The sequence below is a fragment of the Rhyacophila brunnea genome, unplaced genomic scaffold (assembly GCF_057557595.1).
Source record: "Rhyacophila brunnea isolate RB1 unplaced genomic scaffold, BYU_Rbru_1.0 scaffold_3, whole genome shotgun sequence".
NCBI lineage: Eukaryota > Metazoa > Arthropoda > Insecta > Trichoptera > Rhyacophilidae > Rhyacophila > Rhyacophila brunnea.
In genome coordinates, this window is record NW_028232965.1 from 47,374,723 (window position 1) to 47,385,092 (window position 10,370).

Consider the following 10,370-nt stretch of genomic DNA (forward strand, 5'->3'; position numbering starts at 1 on the left):
TTTACCCCCTTTTCTTCTCGATTATTTATCTCTCTGGTTGCTCATCTTGTTTAGCAGGCTGGCAGGACTGACGCTTCTATCGAGCGTCTTTTGTCTTTGGTTATTCAATTTGATATGTCTCAAGGAAACCAGGTAGGTGTTCTCTGGGCTTCAGAGTCAACAAGAATAATAAGAGTTTTAATAATAGGTAAAACTCCTTTCATTATTCGCTATTAACTCTGAAGTCCCTTGAGATATCTGTTTGTTATCACCTATTAAAGCAAGATAGATCCTGCAAGATAAGTTGGATGAACCTAACATGAGAATTAGGTATAACATCTCCTTGCTTTTAGGCTCAGTGCACCGGGCTGAACAGAGAGGTCAACATATTTTGTTCCCCCGCTGTAGAAGTCTGTGTGTCTTTCGGTCTCTGGTAAAATGTTTTAAAAGTAGCTTCTTGATGCCAATTACCTCTCTGCAGGATGTCATCTATGGGGTAATACTCTAACCAATTTAGAGAGGCGACTGCTGATCGAGTACTGCCGGGTGATTCCTGTACCTCTGCATCAGCGAGTACTGACTTCACCCAATTTCCGATGACTGCTCGAGTCGCAGGTTTTGGGGGGCCTCTTGACGAGATAAATAATGCCGGAATATTACCACCCTCTTCTCTTCTCTCATTGGAAACGCAGATAAGTTTTCGTAGCCAAAATACTGGATCGATGTTTTGGCAACTGGAAGCGCTTAATTTCCATCCAGATTGACGGTGCCTTGATGTGTCTGTATTGGAACCAAACACTGGCCATAGAATTATATGGTCGCCATTATCGACTAGGCCAGGGGTCGGCAAACCGCGGCTCGCGAGGCACATGTGGCTCTTTGGGTATTGGCGTGCGGCTCTTTGCCAAATTCACAATTGTTATTCTTTGTTTTGTACACTTATTATATTATATAATGACATTATCACGAGCCTAATTTTTACTCCGTGGTGGCACAAGTGGGGCGCTCTAAAAGATCTACATAAAGTAAATACTACGATTTTTAATACATATTATGGAATAGCTTTCCGAACTCATATTCGAGTCTACATATTAGTATGTATGTGAACAATCATTTTCAAACATGAACAATATAAATAGCATTTAGAGAAGCCAAATAACCGATGAGAATTTTTTGGAGTCACGAATGAAATTAAAACTACAAGTTACATACCAAACATACACACTCTCCAAAGAAATCTAAGGAAGGTCATCTAAGGATGTTCACATTAGTTTTAAGGAATGCGTAAAAATTGTATGTAATTCATATTCTGTAAAAAATATATTTATAATGTCAACAATAAAAACATATAATATTAAGTATTTACGTTAGTTTTATTCAGGAAATCTTCTTAACTTAATAAATAAATAATTATAAAATGTAATTAATTCATTTAAATAAATCATATTTATAAAAATATACGTATGGCTCTCGAATTTTTTTTAACCGTTGTGCCACTCACATTTGGCTCTTTTGGTTCAAGAGTTTGCCGACCCCTGGACTAGGCCATTATCCGCTACACTGAGTAGGGTAAAGTCATGAACTCGTCGTACCGATGCGAGTAATAATAATATAGCTGTTCTGCGTGAAACTTCATATAGGTTTTATACTAGTGGTTGTATACGAGTTGAAGAGTTCTACAGCGATCTCTACAGTGATGACACTGACAATACGACTATAGACTTAGTTCTTCAGAGAAATGGAAATTCGGAAGACCATACTCCCGAAATTACATCCTGGGAAGTAACCCATGCTTTAAATTACATGAAAAGTGGGAAAGCCCCCGGGGAAGACGGTTTAACGATAGATATCCTCAAAAAAGCAGGAAAGGATGCAAATGAAGTACTTGCACAATTGTTCACAGCCTGCATATGCAAAGAGGATGTCCCAGAGGTATGGAAAAATGCCAGCATTGTCATTCTTCACAAAAAAGGTGACAGAGAAGACCTAGCAAATTATCGTCCAATAAGTCTACTCCCTATTCTCTACAAGACGTTCACAAAAATTCTCTCAAACCGTCTGCAAAATGTACTAGACGAAAACCAACCGAGAGAACAAGCCGGATTTAGAGGAGGATACAGCACTATGGACCATATCCAAGTCGTCAGAGAAATCATAGAGCGGTACCAGGAATACAAACTGCCACTATGCATGGGTTTTATAGACTATGAGAAGGCGTTTGATTCGATAAAGAAATGTTCAATACTCGACGCACTCAGAAAACAAGGAATCCCTGGACGCTATATAAATATTTTCAATAATATATACAGTAGCGCAACAGCATCTGTAAATCTCCATAAACCATCGCGCAGATTTCCTATCAACAAAGGAGTCCGACAAGGTGATACAATCTCACCTAAACTATTTACAGCTACCCTTGAAGACTTATTCAGGCAACTTGACTGGAATGACAAAGGGATCCCCATAAATGGAGAATACCTGAGTCATCTGCGCTTTGCCGATGACATAGTAATTTTCTCGCAAGACTCAGAAGACCTCCAAAGCAGAATGCAGGAACTCGCTGAAGTAAGCAACAAAGTAGGTTTGAAAATAAATGTAACAAAGACGAAAGTCATGTTCAACTGCTTTGCAGGACAAAAAGAGATCCTCATCAATGGCACTCAACTCGAACAGGTGAAAAGCTACATCTATCTGGGACAACAAGTATCTATAGATGGATGTATATTTGATGAAATTGTTCGCAGAGTAAAGCTAGGCTGGAGTGCTTTTGGCCGCCTGAATAATGTCTTCAAAAGTGACCTTCCACTGTGCCTAAAGCGCAAAGTGTTCAACCAGTGTGTGCTTCCCGTGATGACATATGCGTGTGAAACATGGACCCTAAGTAAAAGAGAGATCCAGAAACTTAGAGTAGCACAACGTGGTATGGAGAGGTGCATGCTGGGCATAACGCGAAAGGACAAAAAGAGGAATGAGTGGATAAGGAAGCAGACAAGGGTTTGCGATGTAATAGAGTTTATTAAAAGCCTTAAATGGAGATGGGCTGGACACATAGCTCGAAGAAGAGACAATCGTTGGACAAATCTAGTCATCCAGTGGTATCCAAGAAGTACAAAACGTCCACAAGGTAGACCTAGAGGCCGCTGGATCGATGAAATGATAAAGTTCTGCGGAAGTACGTGGCAACGCAATGCACAGGACCGAGAGAAGTGGAAACAACTTGAAGAGGCCTTCATCCAGCAGTGGATAGACTCAGGCTGATGATGATGACTAGTGGTGTTGTTTTCTTGAGGTAGTCCACGATTATTCTTGGATCCCAAATCGGTGGTTTTGTAGGTCTAGTCTTGCGGGTGGATGTGGCTTTTAACATATGACGCACTACTATGTTACTGCTGATGTCTTTACTGATCATAGGTTTGCAAAAGGTAGCTATGGCTGACTTATGTACAAGGATAGTGTTATATGAAAGACCTTCCTTATTGTATAAGTGACCCAGGTATCTAGCCACTTCAATCGGCTAGGGCAGGGGTCGGCAAACTCTTGGACCAAATTCCTCCTCCAAAGACTCCGAATTCTCATCAGTTATTTGGCTTCTCTAAATGCTATTTATACTGTTCATGTTTGAAAATGATTGTTCACATACATTTATTATATAGACTTGAATATGAGTTCAGGAAGTTTTTCCATGTATTAAAAATCATAGTATCTACCTTATGTAGATCTTTTAGAGCGCTTCACTTGTAAAGTGAAATTTAATTGCATTTTTCTCTCACCAAATCCGCGATTTTGGTAGCAAGACCTACATATTTGGAGCTCCATAACTCTTTGCTTGTTATCTCCATCAATAAAATTGAAAATATCAAATGGAGAGAAAATTTATTTGGCGACTTTTGCAATGGGCGGATTTAAAACAACAACAATCATACCTTTTTGCACCAACATCACGGAGGAAAAATAATCTCGCGATAATGTCATATAATAATAATATAATATAATATAATAAGTGTAGGTACAAAGCAATGACAAAAAATTAAAATTGTGAATTTTTGCAAAAGTTTTTGTAAAAATTGGGAATTGGGAATTTGGCAAAGAGCCACACGCCAACACCCAAAGAGCCGCATGCGGCTCGCGAGCCACGGTTTGCCGACCCCTGGGCTAGGGGGTATTATAGTTTATCGTGTTGGCCATGCACCATGTCTTCCATTTGTCCCATGCAGGTCTATAAGTCTTTAAAGTGGATGGTCGCCAGCCGGAAGTGAGAAGTGATCTGTCCTCTACCGACCAGCTAGAAACTAACTCTGCCCACCCAAAATTATCCATAACTGGAGTGATAGGTCCCGGACTTGTGGAGGTGGATGGTTTGTCACCATATCCACTAGAAATGACTCCAAGTGCGGGATGGATCGGGTAGGGGGGTTCCAGTGATCTCTGCTGTAGGTCTGCGCTCCAAAAACACTTCTTCCACCATGGGGCCACTAGTAAATACTTTCCCCTTGCCATGTTCAGGTGTGCCAATACTTGTGGAATTAGATTCGGTAACGGGAATATCCAGGCTAGTTTGAAGTCCCACTGTCGACTGAAGGCATCGTGGGACAGTGCAAGGGCATCGTTCGGATTTCGTGATATATACGTTGCGACAACATGAGCTGTGTTGAACGCGAACAGGTCTACGTCTGGGACTCCCATCTTTGAAATAGGGAAGCTGTAACCGCCATAACTAGGTGCCATTCTGGTATAATTTTGCTGCCTGAGAGATGGTCTGCCACGCAGTTGTATTTTCCTGGAAGGTATTGTGCAGTCAATGATATACTGGCCTGGTTGGCGATTTCCAGGATCTGTCGGCAAAGACTTAGCAGGGTTGCGGACTTTGTGCCCCCTTCGTTGTTGATGTAGGCCACCACTGTTTTGTTGTCGGTTTGTAGGAGTAATTCTGATCCCCTGAGCGTTTGCTCCCGGAGTTGTATGGCTGAGAGTACTGCATACAGCTCTTTTCCGTTGGAGTGCCACGTGGATTGGCGTTTTGTCCATGTACCTGATAGGTGGTACTCGTCTAACTGCGCTCCCCAGCCTGAATCGGCTGCGTCTGTGGTGAGGAAGTGATTGAAGGTTGCCCTGTGAATCTTTCCTGAGGAGCCCACCGCTCGAACCCACCACATGATGTCCTCTCGAGCTTGTGGTGGAATCGATGATGTTGATGCAAAGTTGAGTCGGAAAAAAAACAATCAACTAATGAATAACGAAAGACAAAGGACGCTTACAATAGAAGTGTCAGTCCTGCCAGCCTGCTAAACAAGATGAGCAACCAAAGAGATAAATAATCGAGAAGAAAAGGGGGTAGAAAGGGGTCAGCACAGAAGAACACAAGGCAAAAAATACAATCAACATCTCAAGGGACTTCAGAGTCAATAGCGAATAATAATTATATTATATTGAGCTGATCAGGGAGAAGATAATGTTTACTCTTAATATTCTAATATATTTTGTCTACATTTCAATGAACGGAGAGTTTTTTTTGATAAATCCGGCTTAATTGTAGTTGACAACTAATTATATTTCCAATTATTAGTTGGAGCCGCAACTAGTTGATTAAGAATTTTGTACGTTAGAGGATAAACCACGGAAGTCCAGTTTTTACCGTTTCTGAGATGAAAATTTTATTTTATTTCATTACACAAATGAATGAAACACTGAAGTCCATAAGTAGTAAATTAACCGATATAGCTAATTAAAAAATCACTGAAATCCAATTCACTTTAGTGCATAAAGAATGGGTGTCTTTTTTACGATGTTTATCCTCTAAGAAAAATGTTAATAAACCATTATAATAATTCCATAAACACGGAAGTCCAAAAAACGTTAGGTAAGTACATATTATGATCTATACTATAATTTTTGTTTTTCTTTGTACAAATCCACACGCTGAGTCAGATTTCGATAAAATTTGGACAGTAGACGGAGGCCAACGAGCCGGAGTGCGTGGTTGGGGTATCGAATTTCAGATTTAACCCGTTGCACCCCGGGAACAGTTTTACGGTTTTTGCGGAAAAAAGTCGCCGCGTACAAGGCTAGAAACGCAGAAGTTAATGCTGCAACCCCCATTTTTTATAGAAAATGTCGCTAGAATGTGTACATTTAAAAAATATTGGCGTTTATTTCAGCTTGATCGGAGGTCAAATGGCAAAGTTAGATGCAAATGACGAGTTACGCGTAGATCGGTACGCTTCACTCACGGACAATAATTGTATGTAGTGGCATCAGAGCCGGAGTGCGTGGTCGGGGTCCCAAATTTCAGTTTTAACCCGTTGCACCCTGGGGACACATCAGAGCCAGAGTGCGTGGTCGGGATCTCGAATTTCAGTTTTAACCCGTTGCACACCGGGGACAGTTTTACAAAAATAAATTGAATTTGTACTACTTTTTAAGATATTTAAATGCAATAAATGTACAAAAAATTTAAATCTAAAATATTATATTTTTTATTTTTTTAAATTCAATCCTTTGCACTCTACGTAACTCCCGGGCAGCGCCGGGTGATACAGCTAGTTATAAATAAATAAGTATTACAAAAATATTTGATTTATTCTTCAAAGAATATAACCACATGAATGAACCCAAAATTGTGGTTCTATCGCCATATACCTTAAATGGATTTTCAATTAAATAAAAAAAAAAACTAATTCGGGTTTCATTTGCCAAGCAAATGTGACGCCTGTGATAGCCCTAAGATGAGTCTTAAAGATGTTAATATTTCTTTTGAAGAAAAAGAAATTCAAAGACACCTTTTGGAAGATCACATACATGAAGCAACTGAAATTAAATAAGATTGATAAAACTCTTGCAAAAGAAAAAATTACCAGTATTAAAGTAATAATGGTTGACTTGGAGAAGTGTTTACCTACTTCATATAGTTTCCATCTGAGAAAATTGTGGACTCTGAATTTTACAATTTACGATGATGCAATTAGTGGTGAGACACAACACTGGTGTGGATGAAATAAAAAGTGGAAGGGGTGGCAATAAGATCGGCTGCTGCTTGATGAAATGGGCATCTAGCAATGTTTTAGCAAATATTGAAGAGCTGGTAGAGCAGGAAGAGATTTGGTATGATGATTAATTGCCCTGGCCAAAATAGGAATATCATGATTGTTTTTTCATATACCTGGTTTCTGAAAACCATTCCTACGCTAAAACTCATAAATCACAAAATCCTATTACGAGGCCATACACACGTGGAGATCGACACTGACCACTCTATTACTGAACGTCAAAAAAGATGCTGAACGGTATTCAGATAATTGTTACTCCATGGGATTGGGCTCAGTTTGTAGGTCAATTCTTGATGAGGAAAGACCTTCTCGCTCGCCGTAAAATGCCGCAAACTTTTTAAAAGCTGAAAAATTTTCCCTCGTAGATGCCAAGTCGCAATGGCCGACCGGTCCAACTGAGGGTTGAACCGACTTAAGAAGCTCTTCCCTTTCAACCGACATATGGGGACACTCCCAGAGGATGTGATCGGCATCCTGCAATTCGGCACATAAGCAAGTCGGAAATTCTATTAGGCCAAGCTGAGAGATCTTGGAGGCAAAACCACCGTAACCGGTTAAGATCTACAAACTATGAAACAATGGATATCTCAGGGAATTTCAATTAGATAGAATAGAATTCCACATAATTCCTCATCAGCTGATGTCCCGGAGAATGACTAGGAATAATTCTCATTGCGTTGATTTTTTTCTAGAGCAGTAATAAATTTCAAATAATGTCATACTTATATAAATTAAAAAAAAAATATAATTCCTTTTCATATGTAGACTTACTGAAATATTTTGTGTATTTATAATAAAATACTTATTAATAATGATGCACAGGAAATAAAAATAATTTATACCTATATGGACTTGTATTATATATAGGTGAAGTATTGCTTAGTGGTACTTCTACATTATGTGTTAGAACATAAAACACAGAAGTCCATTAATTTATTAATTCTAAATGATTTGGTCTTTCTATCCATACTATGGTCAAAAATAAATTTAATTATGAATGATACCGTTTACAGACCCTAATTATTAAAGTTATTAAAAAAGTTATAGTTTCAAACATTTAATCTACACTAAAATCACTCTCCTGAACAAAAGTCTAAACGTGACTTCCGTGGTTCATCCTCTAATGTATTGAGATACTAACCGATCACAGACAATCCCATACAGTGAATATAATAATATATAAGTTATGTGGGTCTCTACAAAGCCAGTTTTGTACACAAGCTGTGCAATAAAAGTCAAAAATCCAAGTATTATCTCATCCACGAAACCTCTAAATCTGTAGGTATGTAAAATATTTTAAATTTTTAATAGGTAGGTACCTAACTAGATGCACTGGTCTATACTCTATAGTGTCGTGGTGTCCAGGTTCGAATCCTGGGTTTGACAAATACACATATTGTTTTTCAACCTAATAGGTTGAGCAAGTGGCTGACATCCATTTCTCGTAAAAAAAACAAAATCTCTTAACTCTGTGGAGGCCCATTTTTTATTCATCATCATAATTATATTATTATGATCTTATTAGGATCGGACAAGGTCGGAAAAAATAGAAAGTTAGCTGGGTGGTAATCTTTTAAACTTTTAATTTTTACACGGAACTCTTAATTTAACCTCATAGATGGAATGCTGATATATTATATAGAATAAGTAATAACTATTTCTATATATTTTGCAATTGTAGTGATGACTTGACGTCTTCACAAAAAAAATAATTAAGTAGACTAAAGAGATTGGATGGTGCCTCTCTAAAGTAACCTCATTTCTTATACTTGGGGAAAACTTACCTACTCTATGGATAAGTATAGGTAAATAGAGATCTTGGAGAAAGCCAGGACCGACTCCCGGTAGTCACACTCTTGAGTCTTGATGAGAATAATAGCATCATCACCTAACCTACTGTCATAGTAGGTAGACACCATTCATACTCAAATTACGTTCTGTTTGACTATGCAAGATATGTCTGCATCGTCATAATTAGGGAATCCAATCCCGAGCCAAAATTCTGATCCCGGGATTTCGGGAATACAATTTGACAATCCCGGGATTGGCATTTTTTTTCCATTGTTAATATAAAATTTTTATATTTTCAAATAACATTGATAAAATTGGTCAAAAATAAATCTAGTATAACTTATACTATTTAAGACATTTATTGTTAATATTGTATACGTTCAATCTTGGAAATACACAAGTTTAATGGAGTAAATAATATTGTGAATTTAATATGAGATTGCTGTTTCTGCTAGTAAAGACATAATGAATGGATTTGCGAGATTTAAAATAGTAAAGCAAATAATCATGGCGTACTTATGGCCTTTCCGCTTCATAAATCTAATTAGTCAGCCAAATATGAAACTGCCGTAAAACGTATGATATCATGGTGGAATTACTTTGTTAAAAGTGCGAAGCATTGTTTTTTTCCAATCTTTCTCATTTTTAATAATTTATGTGAAAAAATAAAATGAATCGGCAACCTACACATGGGTATAAATCAAACTTCATTCAAACTCAATTTATTTCTAATGTAGTTATTTTTTATTAAAAGTATTTTTTCTGTTATATTTTATTTTCCATAAAAATTGATAAAAAAATCAATCCTGAAATCCCGGGATTATGTTTATCATTCCCGGGATTCATAGGTATCGAAAATAGCTCTGGATCCCGGGATTGGAATCCCTAGTCATAATCATAAATTAATTTTCTTCATAAAGTTACCATTTCGATTTCTTTTAATGCATACCTATTGTTTACTTAATCAGCTCAATTTTAATTCCTGAAGAATATTTTATTTGGTTTGTACTATTTTGTCAACACAATACATAGTCTCTCAGTAATCCGCCACCCCAAAAACCAGACAAGCGTCCAATTAGTGAAAGCGGAGAATTATAGTGCATACATACAAAATATGGTAAAAATGAAAACAGGTAAGTATTTCATAAAAATAGTTTTTATTGAGAAATTTGTACTATGTAGTAAGTAACTTACGGTTTCATTTATAATCAAAATCAAGTATGTATTAAATTATACACATTGATAAACAAAATTTATTATCTACAAATCAGTAAATCACTTGACACAACTAGTTGTTGAGTGAGGCAGATATTCTTGAATGGTCTAAGATTCCTGGCTTTCCCTATGACCAAAAGCTTCAGCTTGTGTGTCCTGGTTGGGACGAGGTCTTTGGGCACTTTCCTCCCTGGTGCATTACTTTCTTCGCGATGAACGTACGTTTTACGAGGGAGAAGTTTCCAAAATAAACATGTCTCATCTGCGGTATATACTATGCAGCGGACTGCTGAATTTGACATACGAATACCAGTGAATTATAGAGCTTGATTTTGTGCTTTC